Source organism: Chlorocebus sabaeus, chromosome 15 (assembly GCF_047675955.1).
Source record: "Chlorocebus sabaeus isolate Y175 chromosome 15, mChlSab1.0.hap1, whole genome shotgun sequence".
NCBI lineage: Eukaryota > Metazoa > Chordata > Mammalia > Primates > Cercopithecidae > Chlorocebus > Chlorocebus sabaeus.
This window is the reverse complement of record NC_132918.1, coordinates 17,929,742-17,945,559: the sequence shown is the minus strand read 5'-3', so window position 1 is coordinate 17,945,559 and position 15,818 is coordinate 17,929,742.

The following is a 15,818-nucleotide window of genomic DNA, read 5'->3' as shown; positions in this document are numbered from 1 at the left end:
GGATATCCTCCCAGCAAGTACACCCATTAGCCAGGTCATAGCAAATTTGGGGGCTAAGTGTACCCCTTTTACATGGGTGCCCCTCCCACAGAATCACAGGACTGTTTAAGAAGCCTTATCAAATTTGCTGTCCCTCATATGTCTTACAGATGCAACTCCCTGCTGGGAACACAAACCCTTTTTCACCATGAAAGGTAAAATGGTATGGGGGTAGAAAAGGCCTGGGACCAGAACATAAAAGCATACAGATTAATATAATTATAAAATTTAAGATGTTTAAACAAGCTTTATGTAAGGTAGTTGAACTCCTTTACCTAAATGTCTTATTAAAACGGATACTGCATCTGACTGGGATGTTTCCCCTTTCTAGTACTATGAAGCTGAAGGCATGTAAATCTTCTCTTTTAGGAAATGTTAGTTAAACATGCTAAATGGGAGCTAGTAAAATCACCTAAGCTCACAAAGTATAGGGTAGTAGCTGGAGTGCTAGTCCAGATGAATTACTCACTGCATATCCCTTTGTGTGGAGCATTCATTGGGGCTGATGGCAAAAGACTGTGAGTATTTTTCAATAACAACAACTGAACTTGAGAATTTCCACTTGATGGAACATTTATTGCCTTGCTATAGAATATTAACTGAAGCTACCCCTATGCTAATGGAAAAATGGTGCCCAAAAGAGTTCCGTGATAAAATAAAAATGTTTTACATAAAACAAAAACTCACACACATGCAATCAAGTAATATTTGACAAGGGTGTCAGGAATGCACGATGAGGAAATGATAGCTTTGCAATAAATGGTGTTAGGAAAATTCGATATCTACATGCAAAAGAATGAACTTGGACCCCGATTTAGGCCAGTCACAGAAATTAACTTAAAATGGATTAAAGACTTAAATGTAAGACCTAAAGCTGTAAAACTACTGAAAGAAAACATAGGGATAAAGCTCCATGACATTTGTCTTAGCAATGCTTTTTTGGGATATGACATGAAAAGCACACGCTACCAAAGCAGCAATAAACAGTGGGACTACATCAAACTAAAAAGCTTCTGCACAGCAAATAAAACATTCAACAAAATGAAAAAGCAGCTTACAGAATGAGAGAAAACATTTTCAAACCATATACACAAGGGATTAATATCCAAATATATAAGGAACTCATACAATTCAATAGCAAGAAATAAATAATCTGATTTTAAAATGGGCAAATGACCTGCATAGACATTTTTCCAAAGAAGACATACAGGTGGCCAACAGGTACATGAAAAGGTGTTGAGAAGCTCTTTAACATTACCAATTATTAGGGAAATGCAAATCAAAACCACAATGCAATATCACTTCACACCTGTTAAAATGACTATTATCAACAGGGTAAGAGATAACAAGTGTTGGTGAGGATGCAGAGAAAAGGGAATCCTTGTGCACCATTGGTGGGAATATAAATTGGCATAGCCCTTATTGAAAACAGTATGGAGGTACTGCCCAAGGTAATTTATAGATTCAATTCCATCCCCATCAAGCTATCAATGACTTTCTTCACAGAATTGGAAAAAACTAAAGTTCATATGGAACCAAAAAAGAGCTCGCATAGCCAAGACAATCCTAAGCAAAAAGAACAAAGCTGGAGGCATCACGCTACCTGACTTCAAACTATACTCAAGGCTACAGTAACCAAAACATGGCACTGGTACCAAAATAGATATATAGACCAATGCAACAGAAGACAGACCTCAGAAATAACACCACACATCTACAGCCATCTGATCTTTGACAAACCTGACAAAAACAAGGAATGCGGAAAGGATTCCCTATTTAATAAATGGTGCTGGGAAAACTGGCTAGCCATATGTAGAAAGCTGAAACTAGATCCCTTCCTTACACCTTATACAAAAATTAACTCAAGATGGATTAAAGACTTAAATGTAAGAGATAAAACTATAAAAACCCTAGAAGAAAACCTAGGCAATACCATTCAGGATATAGGCATGGGCAAAGACTTCATAAGTAAAACACCAAAAACAATGGCAACAAGAGCCAAAATAGACAAATGGGATCTAATTAAACTAAAGAGACATCAGAGTGAACAGGAAACCTACAGAATGGGAGAAATTTTTTTCAATCTACCCATCTGACAAAGGGCTAATATCCAGAATCTACAAAGAACTTAAACAAATTTACAAGAAAAAAACATAAACACCATCAAAAAGTGGGCAAGGGATGTGAATAGACACTTCTTAAAAGAAGACATTTATGCAGCCAACAGACTCATGAAAAAATGTTCATCATCACCGGTCATCAGAGAAATGCAAATCAAAACCACACTTAGATACCATCTCACACCAGTTAGAATGGCAATCATTACAAAGTCAGGAAACAACAGATGCTGGAGAGGATGTGGAGAAATAGGAATGCTTTTACACTGTTGGTGGGAGTATAAATTAGTTCAACCATTGTGGAAGACAGTGTGGTGATTCCTCAAGGATCTAGAACTAGAAATACCATTTGACCCAGTGATCCCACTACTGGGTATATATATCCAAAGGACTGTAAATCATGCTACTATAAAGACATGTGCACACGTAGGTTTATTGCGACACTATTCACAATAGCAAAGACTTGGAACCAACTCAAATATCCATCAATGATAGACTGGATTAAGAAAATGTGGCACGTATATACCATGGAATACTATGCAGCCATTAAAAAGGATGAGTTCATGTCCTTTGCAGGTACATGGATGAAGCTGGAAACTATCATTCTCAGTAAACTATCACAAGGACAGAAAACCAAACACCGCATGTTCTCACTCATAGGTGGGAATTGAACAATGAAAACACTTGGACACAGGAAGGGGAACATCACACACTGGGGCCTTTCAGTGGGTGGGAGGCTGAGGGAGGGATAGCATTGGGTGAAATGCCTAATGTAGATGATGAGCTGATGGGTGCGGCAAACCAACATGGTACATATATACCTATGTAACAAATCTGCACGTTGTGCACATGTACGCTAGAACTTAAAGTATAATAATAAAAAGAAAACAGTATGGAGGCTCCTCCAAAAATTAAAAATAGAAATACTTCATATCCAGCAATGCTACTTCTGGGTATATAATTGAGGAAAACAAAAACATATCCCAAGGAGATATCTGCACTCTCATGTTCACTGCAGCATTATCCACAATAGACAAGACATGGAGACAATCCAAGTGTTCATCCACAGATGAACAGATAAATAAAATACACACAGTGAAATACTACTCAGCCTTAAAAACCTGAGGAAATCATGCCATCTGCAACAACATGGAGGAAACTTGAGGGGATTATGCTAAGTGAAATAAGTGAGACGGAGAAAGATAAATACTGTGTTATCTCACTTATACGTGGAATCTTAAACAGTTAAACTCATAGAAACAGAGAGTGGTATGGTTGTTGCCAAGTGCTGAGGGGTGAAGGAAATGGAGAGAAATTGGTCAATGGGTACAAATTTTCTGTTATAAGTTGAGTAAGTTCTAGGGATCTAATGTACAGCATGATGACTATTTAACAACAATGTATTGTACACTTGAAATTTGCTAAGAGAGTAGCTCTTAAATGTTCTCACCACACAACCACAAAAGGTAAATATGTGAGGTCTTGGATGTGTTAACTGACTTGATTGTGATAAATATTTCACGTTTCTCATATATACACTTATAATTTATATAACATTATTTGTCAATTATACTTCAATAAAGCTGGAATAAAATAAAATACATTTTTTAAATAAAGTGATAAGAAACACTGAACTTTTTATGAACAATGAATCTGCATCCCTTTATCTGATTCTAAGTTTAAGAGGTCATGAAAATATAGTATTTTTTTCCCCTGGGAAAACATATGCTAAGATAAGCCAACTTTGTATTCTTTTTTTCTTTTCTTTTTTTTTTTTTTGAGACCAGGTCTTGCTCTGTCATCAAGTCTGGATGGAGTGCAATGGCATGATCTCGGCTCACTGCAACTTTTGCCTCTTGTGCTCAAGTGATCCTCCCACCTCAGCCTCCTGAGTAGCTGAGACCACAGCTGTGAACCATCATGTCCAACTAATTTTTTTTTATCTTTTGTAGAGACAAGTTTTCACCATGTTGCTCAGGCTGGTCTCAAACTCCTGGGCTCGAGTCATCTGCCTGCTCCAGCCTCCCAGACCGTTGGGATTGCAGGCATGAGCCACCTTATCAGGTCAAACCTTGAATTTTAACCCTAAACATCTGCATGATGCTTTGCAATGTTATTTTGCAGTTTACAATATAGGATTGAATTTGACAATTTGCTTTATTTTATCTAATTAAATTTTACACATTAAAAAGTACTAATAGAGACAAAGACTAAGAACTTTTTGAGGAAATTGATGTAATATCCTTAATATTTTAATACAGATACCTTAATTTGGCTTCTAACCCATAATTCAGATGTGCTGTGGCTTGAAAATGCATAGAAGAAATTCTCCCAGTGTTTCCATTCCTACCCCAACAAAGAGGCTGAGGTATCCCAACATCAAGTCCAGCTTTCTAACTTTTTCCAGAAGGGCTAATAATACCACTAATGATACGATAAAAACAAGAGTGCTTACTATGTGTCAGTGTACTTCCCTGCTTTACAGACAGAATACTGAGGCTAAAGAGTTTATATATCTTGCCCAAGGACACATAGCTAGAGTAAGAGGGCTAGATTTAGAACCAGAACCATTTCTCCTAATAGAGCCAGCTTCATCTTGGCCCTCCTCATCACTGGCTTCGCAAACTTTCCCCCTCTGCTTGTTTGTTAAAGTGCATGACCCTGGCCTCCAGGAGGGTTGGAGTAGGGCCTCTGGGAGAAGAGCAAAAGTGACCTGATTCTAAACTCCTACAGCCGATGCTGATCCTTCCTGGGTGGAACAGCTTCCCTTTGGAAAGAGATACTTCCCACTGCAAACTCTCATGCCGGCTTTATGATTTAGATTAGTATCGTATTAGGGTCAAATGAATTTGGGTAGTGTTAGCCAATTTTTTTTCAGGTTGATCCTATCCACTCCAACCAGCAAAGCTGGAATACAAGAATTTGGCACTCTTGATGCCTTTTGTGGTCAGTTCTGTCCTCTTCAACTTCTATGCAAGTCTGCAAAGGAAATCCTGTGCGTTCTTAGGAACAGAGTTGATTTTACAAGGAGACCTGCCAAGAGTCGAGGGAAGCAAACCAAAATCACCTCCCCCACTGTACTGCCAAGGCATCTGGAAGTTTAGTATTTGAGATTTCTTCCTTGTGGCAAACGTCCACACTTTCTGGAGTCCTTTGCTAAAAGGAATGCATGCCTAGGAGCACCACACACTGAAGTGCTGGCAGTCACGACCCCTCAACATGGGCCATTCATCAGACATCTGGCTGTCACCTTAGGCATAACACAGAGGTTTAATGTGGGACGGAGGGCAGGGAGAAAGGGAAAAAATAAATGAGGAGCTTGGTAAGTCATCTCCATGAAGATTCAACAGTGAGGCCACCTGAAGTGCCTGGGGAGAGAGAAATTAATTGAAAACAGAAATGAGCTGGGTTCAAAAGCAAGATTCTTCAGATTTAGAGTTTAGCCTTTCCCATCTTGCCCAGGACACAACTTCTTGGTGTGTGTCTTTTCAGCTGGGTATAGGGCCAACACAACCATAACTCATTTGTTAGAGTAGACCAGTGACATCAAAATCACACAGGGTTCTTGTGAAGTCAGATTTCTGGGTGCCATCTGACCCCTATTGTGTCAGAAACTCGGGAGTTGGAGGCACAGAATGTTGATTTTTAACACATACCCCAAGAAATCTGATGGCCAGTGACGTTTAAGAATCATATTGTATTTTATAAAAGGTTCTCCTCCTAGCACAAGACTCTCTTAGTGTCACTTCTTGACAGTCTCAGTTTCCCCATCTGCATAAAATGCAACACTAATTTGGATGAGAATTCTAGATAAATTTAATAAGCAGTATTTCCTTGGTGAGTGTTTTTGGATGACTTGACACTACTTGATATATAATGGCGGCAGATCGTGTTTCATTAGCGAGGATGCGTGGCTGATATAATAGGACACGATGTTCTGTATTATTAAATACACCACTGCGCCAAGCCCATTAGGCGCACACACAGCCTGAGCACTGCTACCACATAGAAATCTCTGCTATATTAGGCACAATTTCTAGCAGTAAAATAAGTATATTGTTTACTAAAATTTCAGAAAATGCACAACTCTCTTAAAAGGAAAAGCAGATACTTTGTCCAAACACAGAATTCTACATAATGATTGTATATTTCATTTGCCCCCGTACAGTTCTGTTGTTAGATTCCCCACATGCAGAAAGTGATAAGCAATATTCTAAACATTTCATTAGAAATTATATTATAAAGTATGTTACTACCGATTCACACTTCTTTTTTCTTAGATAAGCAAAACATTGACAACGCTTTAAAAAGCTGCACTTTTAAGTGTCACCCTAAAAATTAGCATTTTTAATGTAAATGTGCATATCAGAAAATTCAAGAGTCATGAAAGCTTGTAAACAAAAGTGATGGTTTACAAAAAAGATTTGGAAAAGTGGTCATTTTGTATTTGTATTGTCATGAACTGTGGAACAAAGTCAACCATTGTTTTTAAGATCCATATGTAACAATATTACAATGAAAAATATTCACTTCTAAGAGTTTTTTTTTCTGTATGTTCAAAAATATGTTTTCAGAAATGAATCAAGCACCCCCTAAGGAAGCACCACATCCATTATTTCTTTCCTCCCTGTGTTGCCTTGTTTCGGCAGAATCCAGGTCATCAGTGTTAAAGTTCACACAGTGAAGGTGTGTGAATGTTCCGTCAATTGGTACCCAACCACGACCACAGTGAGAAGTGCTTGAAAGAGGCATGAAAGGTTTAATGACTTTGATAAACACAAAGGGGCGTGTGAGTCCTTGCGACTGGCCAGGGCCTCACAGGAAGGGGTGGGGGCTGAGAGAGGAATAACAGCCACCTGCTCAGAAGGCTCCATGCAGAATGTGGAAGTGACTCTGTTGGCTCCAAGACCCAGCATAGGGGTCAAACACGCATAACACGGAGTTTAAGTCGAGAAACGAAAACGCAAAACAACCATAGCCGGAATTGTCTACATTCTTGGTCCAATAAGTAATAAAGTGATGGGAAAGGAAAGAATTGGGACGCCAGACACACTGCAGCTGTCCCCTGCGGCTACTCAGCCCCTCCTCCACAGAATGGAATGGCCCTGTTTGTTTTCCTTTCATTATTTGGTGTTGTGTTTTGTGTCTTTTTTAATGAAAGGGGGAAAGAAAATATTTCCTTCTTGTCATGTGATACAGTGGTTTTACTTTTTTCAATGAATTGAGAAATATTTGCTTCACATAAGAGATGTGATTAAACCTTGAAATGCAATCCCAAAACATACGGAGGCAGAATATTTGTCTGCCATCCGATAGAAGAAAAATGAGCAGTATCATGCTGGCCCCAAATCTTCCAAAGGACTTACACTGGATCATTGCAATATGAATATGCTTTGAAATGAATTCATCTATGATTCTCACCCTAAAGGTCTGGGGCCTCAGGTTCGGCTATAGTAAGATCTTTCTGATGCTCCTGGAACTAATCCCCTTGTGTAGATCCAATTAGAACTCATGCAGGACCACAGAACAATAATAACTCATCGTATTTCTTTGTCACAAATTGTGTTAGAAAGTCTCCTCACATTGGTCAGTAGAGAAATCAGAACCTGGAAAAAGAATCACAATGTACGGCATTACTACTTCTGTTTCTCTAGCATAATAACAGTGACATAAAACTGGGTAATAGAGGAAGAATTGTAGGTGTCATTTATTGGGCAGCTACTGTTTGTCAGGTGCTGTACCTCTTTTATTCCTCACATCACTCCGAAGTTCACGATGCCCATTTCACAGATGAGGACACTGAGACAGCCAGGTAGAACTAAGAATTCAGTCTCAGGTCTCACAAAGTCTGGGGTGCAGGCTCCCAGCTGCTGCACTGTGTCACCTCCTTTAGGTGGTATATCAGCAGTCCCGTGTGAGTCCCACCTACTGACCTGGCATCTTATACTTCTCTTGGAAAATCTTTCTTACATTGCTCACAGACAAAAACTAACATTCATATTTTAGAAATGAAGGCTATTTTTCCAGGATATTTGCATTTCATTTAATCACTGGGACCACACCAAGGGTGATAGCAACTTGCCCAGAGAGGAAATGAGACTGAAGTGTTTATTGTAATGTATTACAGTAAGTTTGATATTTTGTCACAGAGAGAGTGGTAGGTGGGGAGGGGTCAGGATCCTGAGAACTGCTTTTTGTGTTTTTTACTTTATAAATTATCATGAGACTCAACATATTTTCCTCTTGACATGCAGTCAATTTAATCTTTTAATATAACATATTCTAGTGGGTTTTTTTCTTTGCTTCCCCATCTTAATCTAAAATGTTATTATTAATAATTTTTTTTTGAGACAGAGTCTCACTCTGTCACCGAGGCTGGAGTGCAGTGGCACCATCTCAGCTCACTGCAACCTCCGCCTCCTGCGTTCAAGCGATTCTCCTGCCTCAGCCTCCCAAGTAGCTGGAATTACAGGTGCACACCATCATGCCCAACTAATTTTTGTATTTTTAGTAGAGATGGGGTTTCACCATGTTGGCCAGGCTGGTCTCGAACTTCTGACCTCAGGTGATTCGCCCACCTCGGCCTCCCAAAGGGCTGGGATTACAGGCGTGAACCACCAAGCCTGGCCATAAGTTTGTTTTTGAATAGATATTAAATACAACATATTTAAACAAATGAGAAATATATTTGAAACAAAAAGTGTTTGTTTTATAAAAAGCAGAAACTTGAGTAAAAAGCAGAAGTCTTCATTTTCTATAACCATGAAAGAATGCAGAGAAAACGGCATGTATATTGATCAATATATCTGAATGATTACAATGGTGCTAACATGTGAATACAATACCATTTAGAATGTAACAATGTTGGTTTGATACTGTAAGTTTTACTAATTAAAGAGGAGAAGACTTGAGGCCTATTGCTGGATGCCTGGGTTTTCCCATAGGAAAGAAGAGAGAGAAACAGAGGAAGTAATTAGGGTGAAAACAATGGAGGGGTGTGGGGTGAGGAATGACACAATGACACTTCCCCTCCCAGACTGGCCAGAGAAGCCAGAAGGGACTATGTAGACAAGCTGGCAGCTCACTGCTGCCCAAATCAAGTATCGGAGACTTGAGCTTCCTCATCTCTCAGACCCCAAACAACCTCCAAGGACCTTTCCAGATCTATCCTCATCTGTGACTTTGAAATGAAACTTCATTCCATTTGAGTAGATTAGCATCAAGGAGGAACTACATAAAGCAAGTGAAAAAGACAATTTTTAAAGAATGGAACAGCTGGCTCTCTACCTGTCCTAAGCCACGCTGATATGTCCCTGGTGTCTACCACATCATCGTGTTGCTATGTTAGCTCAAGACACAGTACGTGCTGGGAATGCTACTCATGTGAGATCTATCACAGATTCCCAGATCACTTTAACTACTTTAGGGCAGCATCTTTCTTTGCTCAATATTCAATCTGTCATAACAAGACAATTGCAGTCTTAAAAAAAGAAAACTTTTATACTATTTACACATAAAATTTCAGTTTATTTACTAAAAAAAATCTTTTATTTTTTTAAGATGGAGTAGCCAGGCTGGAGTGCAGTGGTATGATCTTGGCTCACTGCAATCTCTGCCTCCCAGGTTCAAGCAATTCTCCTGCCTCAGCCTCCCAAGGAGCTGGGACTACAGGCGCCCGCCACCACACCCAGATAATTTTTGTATTTTTAGTAGAGACAGGGTTTCATCATGTTGGCCAGGATGGTCTTGATCTCCTGATCTCATGATCTGCCCGCTGTGGCCTCCCAAAATGCTGGGATTACAGGTGTGAGCCACTGCGCTCAGTCAAAAAAAATGTTTTTAAGTGTTTCTCCTCACTTACATCATATAACAAACCTAATGTGATAGCTGAAAAGAAAAACTGATGGAGCAATGAAATTACAAGATGCTGGACTGAAATTAATGCCTTTGACAAGAGGAGTATCTTCTGTTCATTACATCATGACTCTTCTCTTGTCATGTGTCAGATTGTGAACTCAAAGCTTAAATACACTATTTATTATTCATACTTGCTCCTCAACATTTATTGAGTATATATTATGTGCCTGATATCTAGCTAAAGGTTAGAGACAGAAATATGAGCAAGACACATCCTGCCTACCATTGACTTACAGGAATTAAAGGGAAATGAGGCTTAGGTCAAGAGGACCTAGAGAACAGATGGAGAATAACAGGATCTGAATTAGTCAGCAACAGCGGGTATGGAGAGGAGGTGATACCTTTGAGAGATATTTAAAAGGTAGACTCCACAGGACTTTGTAACAGCATGTGGTACAAGAGAGGAACCTAGAAAGATGTTGAAAGTTTCAGGCTTATGAGAGACCCAGACAAAGTGATTGGATTTAGTGTGGGTCACGCTCTGGTCACTGAGGGTAAATACTCAGTTTCACATCTCATCGTTAATCAAAAGGCATTGTAAGAACTTGATAGAGGAAATTAGAGGCCTCCTTCCTATCACTCTAGGCAAAGAGGTACTGAAGCTTGCCCTAAATACTCTCTAGTTAATCCTAGTCACATATCAGATATAAATGATACCTTGCTTTGAATTTATAATAAATCTAGCACTGAAGGGTGTGGGTTATAAGACAGTTTTAATCTAGGCCAATTTTATTTACAACTAACTTCTGCTTTTCTTTTACTAAATCTCCCGTGGCAAACAGTGTTACCTTCTCTGTGAGGCTTTTCTCTTTTCAACCATCCCTGGACAGAACAGATCACTTCTTCCTTTGTGCCAGCATTGCAGTCTAGGGCACATCTCTAATAGTGCACCCTTATCATTTTCTTGATATATTATTGCTTCTTGACCCATTTCAAACTTTTTGAGGGCAGAAAGCATGACAGTTCAACTCTGATTTGTAGCCCCCAGCATAAGGTCTGATTTAAAAAGAAAAATAGAATCTGATTAACTGTCAAGTGAACTACTCTTTTTTTTTTTTTTTTTTTTTTGAGACGGAGTTTCATTCTGTCGCCCAGGCTGGAGTGCAGTGGTGCGATCTCGGTTCACTGCAACCTCCACCTCCTGGGTTCAAACGATTTTCCTGCCTCAGCCTCCCGAGTAGCTGGGACTACAGGCACGCACCACTACACCTGGCTAATTTTTGTATTTTTTTTTTTTTTTTTTAAGTAGAGATGGGGTTTCACCATATTGGACAGGCTGGTCTCAAACTCCTGACCTCGTGATCCACCCGCTTCGGCCTCCCAAAGTGTTGGAATTACAGGCATGAGCCACCGTGCCCAGCCGCTAATGCTTCTTTATTGCCTTTTCTCATGTGGGACTCAGTTTGGAAAAAAGAAATTGAGAACTTAGAGGTCTTGCAAATAATATATTGAAAACTTCAGGAAAATAAGCAAGATTTAACAACAGGGATTTTCACGGTTAAGCATTGAGTAACTAAAAGCCAAGGCCATTGCACTGCACAACTCTGGAAGCCACCGATCTCATTAGTTTATGAAAATGGCACCACAACAATATGAACAGCGCCCCCTAGAGTTACGTAATATGAAGCTTTGCTAGTTGGTCAAGAAACCTAGGCTTAATTTTCACGGACTGAGCGATCCACTTCCCTTTCAGGGTCTTGGTTAACTCATCTATAAAACAAAGTGGACTAGATGAGTATTTCCCATCATTCTCTGGTTTAAAGCCCCTTTCATAATAATAATCTCATAAAAACTCTTAGTTAAAAAATTTCATCATTTTATTATGGTATAAAGTTGTTTTAAAAGTTTGTAACACAAAATTTAATATAATATTTATAATATTCATAATATAGTTAGGTAAATTTGTACTTTTTCCATTTAACAAGTGCCGTTCTACTTAATTAAGATTAAACTGAATGTGTAATAAAAACATGATTTTTCTGGACAAATGTTATAGTTACATTGTATTATGTTTAGGATTTTGTATACTTTAGGAGGACAAAATATACTAAAATTTAGAATTACATTTAACCATGTGTTACACTCAATCAAAAATCAACCAAAATATATTATATGATTTAAGGTTTGTAATTATCACATTTGATTTGTTTTTATCAATAAACAAATAGGGATATGAGAAAAAGTATCAAGTTAGTATTTGTAAGCATTTCTCTGCAAATAGCACATTGCTGATGTTGCTAGACTTCAGTGATAATGAATGAAAAACTAAATCAGGCCGGGCACGGTGACTGACGCCTGTAATCCCAGCACTTTGGGAGGCCTGACTGAGTTCAGGAGTTCAAGACCAGCCTGGCCAACATGGAGAAACCCCATCTCTACTAAAAATACAAAAATTAGCTGGGCATGGTGGCGAGAACCTGTAATCCCAGCTACTCGGGAGGCTGAGGCAGGAGAATCACTTGAACCGGGGAGGTGGAGTTTGCAGTGAGTTGAGACCGTGCTATTGTACTCCAGACTGGGCAACAGAGTGAGACTCCTTCTCAAAAAGAAAAAAAAAAAAAAAAAGAAAAACTAAATCACATACAATCTTCTATAAATATAAATATATATGCATGTATGTGTGTATATATATGCCTATATAAGTATTTGTGTATATATATGTATATGTGTGTGTATATATATATGTGTGTGTATATATATACACATACATATATTAAATTTTGTGTTTAACTATGAGATACATTCTGATGTACTTCGAATATATATGCACACATATGTGTATATATACATATATACACACATATGTATATACACACGTGTGTGTATACACACACACATATACACATATATACATACACATATACACACATATACACACATATAAACACATATATGCACACACATATATACACACATACTTGTATAGGCATATGTATACACACATACATGCATATATGTATTTATATGTATTTATACACACATATACACACATATATACATATATACACATATATACATATATATACACACACATATGTATATATATACACACACATACATATGTATATATATACACACATATATTTGAGATTGGGTCTTGCTGTGTCACCCAGACTGGAACACAGTGGCATAATCATAGCTCACTGCAGCCTCAAACTCCTGGGCTTAAGCAATCCAGTCTTCAGTCTCCCAAGTAGCTGGGACTACAGGTGTGTACCACCATATCCAGTTTATTTTTTTCTTTTTAACACAGAACTGTGAGATGCATTCTGATGTACTTTCAATGCTAAGCAGATGAATGCAACATAAGGGTTTGGTGAAGATAATCTTGAGGAACATTGGGAAAATTATTATCATTTTTATGCTTTCTGTTTCAACATCAATGTTCCTTTTTCAACATCAGTGTTCGACATACCATCAGTCTAGTTCCAAAGACCATTATGGGCTCTCGCCAGCACTTTGGGAGGGCAAGGCGGGTAGATCACTTGAGGTCAGGAGTTTGAGACCAGACTGGTCAACATGGTGAAGCCCCATCTCTACTAAAAATACAAAAATTAGCTGGACATGGTGGCACATGCCTGTATTCCCAGATATTCGGGAGGTTGAGGCAGAAGAATCACTTGAACTGGGAGGCAGAGGTTGCAGTGAGCCAAGATCACAGCACTGCATTCCGGCCAGAGAGTGAGACCCCATCACAAAACAAACAAATACTGTGATGATTATATGATTTAGGCAAAGAAGACAGTTAAAAATGAACGATAGTTTAAAACAGTTGTAGTAAAATCTAAACAATGTTCAGATGAGAAATAAACCAACACCCACCCTGATGTTCCCAAAGAATTCTTTTTTTTTTTTTTGAGATTGAGTCTGGCTCTGTCGCCCAGGCTGGAGTCCAGTGGCGTGATCTCAGCTCACTGAAACCTCCGCCTCCTGGGTTCAAGCGATTCTCCTGCCTCAGCCTCCTGAGTAGCTGGGATTATAGCCGCCCGCCACCATGCCTGGCTAATTTTTTGTATTTTTAGTAGAGACGGGGTTTCACCGTGTTGGTCAGGCTGGTCTTGAACTCCCGACCTCGTGATCCAACTTCCTCAGCCTCCCAAAGTGCTGGGATTACAGGAGTGAGCTACTGCGCCCAGCCCCAAAGGATTCTTAAAAAGCAAATTGATTTATTATTAACGTTTAAATTGAAATTAAAATAGACATTCTAAAGCTTTTAACGATGCCATAACTTTTCTTTGTAGAAGGTCTTCTCTGTGTCCCAGGGGTGTGGCCAACAGCAGTTGGGAAGTGCTGGTCAGGTACTCTCATAGGTCTAGTCTAGTGCAAACAGTTTGTGTCTTAGTAAATTCAGTCCTGCTTTGCAGCAGCAGCCATTCCCATAGACCTGGGGGACGCATTGGAGTGCTGCCTGAGCTGGCTATTGTTTCGTGGGATGGGGAGCTAGTCTCAGATTCAGGGAGATAATGGGATATAATGTTTATTATTGGAGCAACTTCAGTAAATTCTATTTTCTGAGCACATACTATTAATATGTACATGGTATGATTTTCTAGACCAGGGGTTGCTAAACTATAGCATAAGGGCCCAAACTTGCCATTCGCCTGTTTTTATATGACCTGCAAGCTAAAAACAGTTTTTATATTTTTAAACAATTGGGAAAGAAAAAACTAAAAATTTTACATCACATGAAAATTATATCATACTCAAATGTCAGTGCCTGTAAATAAACTTTTATTAGAACATAGCCATGATCACTTGTTTACGCATTGTCTATGGCTGCTTTAACACCACAATGGTAGAGGTAAATAGTTGCAACAGAAGTCGCATAGCCCACAATACCTAAAATATTCATCATGTGGCCCATTACAGAAAAGTTTGCTGATCCCTTTTCTAGAAACTTGATATGCATCTATGAAGAAAATACAAAAAATGTGGAGTCTATTTTCAAGCAGAAGGACACAGAATAAACAATAAACATAAAAAATTAAATAGTGTATTAGAAGAGGGTAAGTGCAGTGTAAAATAAAAAAGAGACCAAGAAAGGTCAGATGGGGAGTGTGGGGGTCAAAAGAGTAGTAGATTGCAATATTAAATTTCATTTTTATGTCTTCCTAGTCATAGCTTAAATCTTACCTAAACTTACAGCAGGAGTATTTCAAATCTAAAATCAACTTACATGTCATAGGGAATGTACTATGGAATCTAAGAATTCTCCAGGAAAGGGTAGAGAGAAAAAGTGGATTTGCATTTCCATGCCAAAGAGCAGTGGTTTGTTGGAGAAAAATTGTTTTCACCATTATTTATGAGACATAGAGAACCTGGTGTGCAGTGGCACGTCTGAAGCCAGACAGTTTGAGGTTTTATTATCTCTTCTATTACTAATCATCTGACTAGCCTTGAGCAAACTGATAGCAAACCTCTCTGAGCCTAAGGTTCCCTGTTTATAAAATGGAGATAACCCCTACCTCACATGTTGCAAGAATGAAAAGGATATGATTCCTCATAAGAGTCTGACACAGGGCATACGCTTGACAGGTGCTCAAGAAATATTCCTTCCCCTTACTCCTAATGAAATTTAAATTCTTGGCTCACAGTCAAAGATTTTGTACAGTGCCCTTTAACCTTCTGTTAATTTCTGGAAAGCCCCAACCCAATCCAAACCAGACAAAACTAACAGCAAATGACCAACAGAGCATTCAACAGAGAGCTTTCCCACCTCCTTAGGCCTACCAACAAAAGTGATGG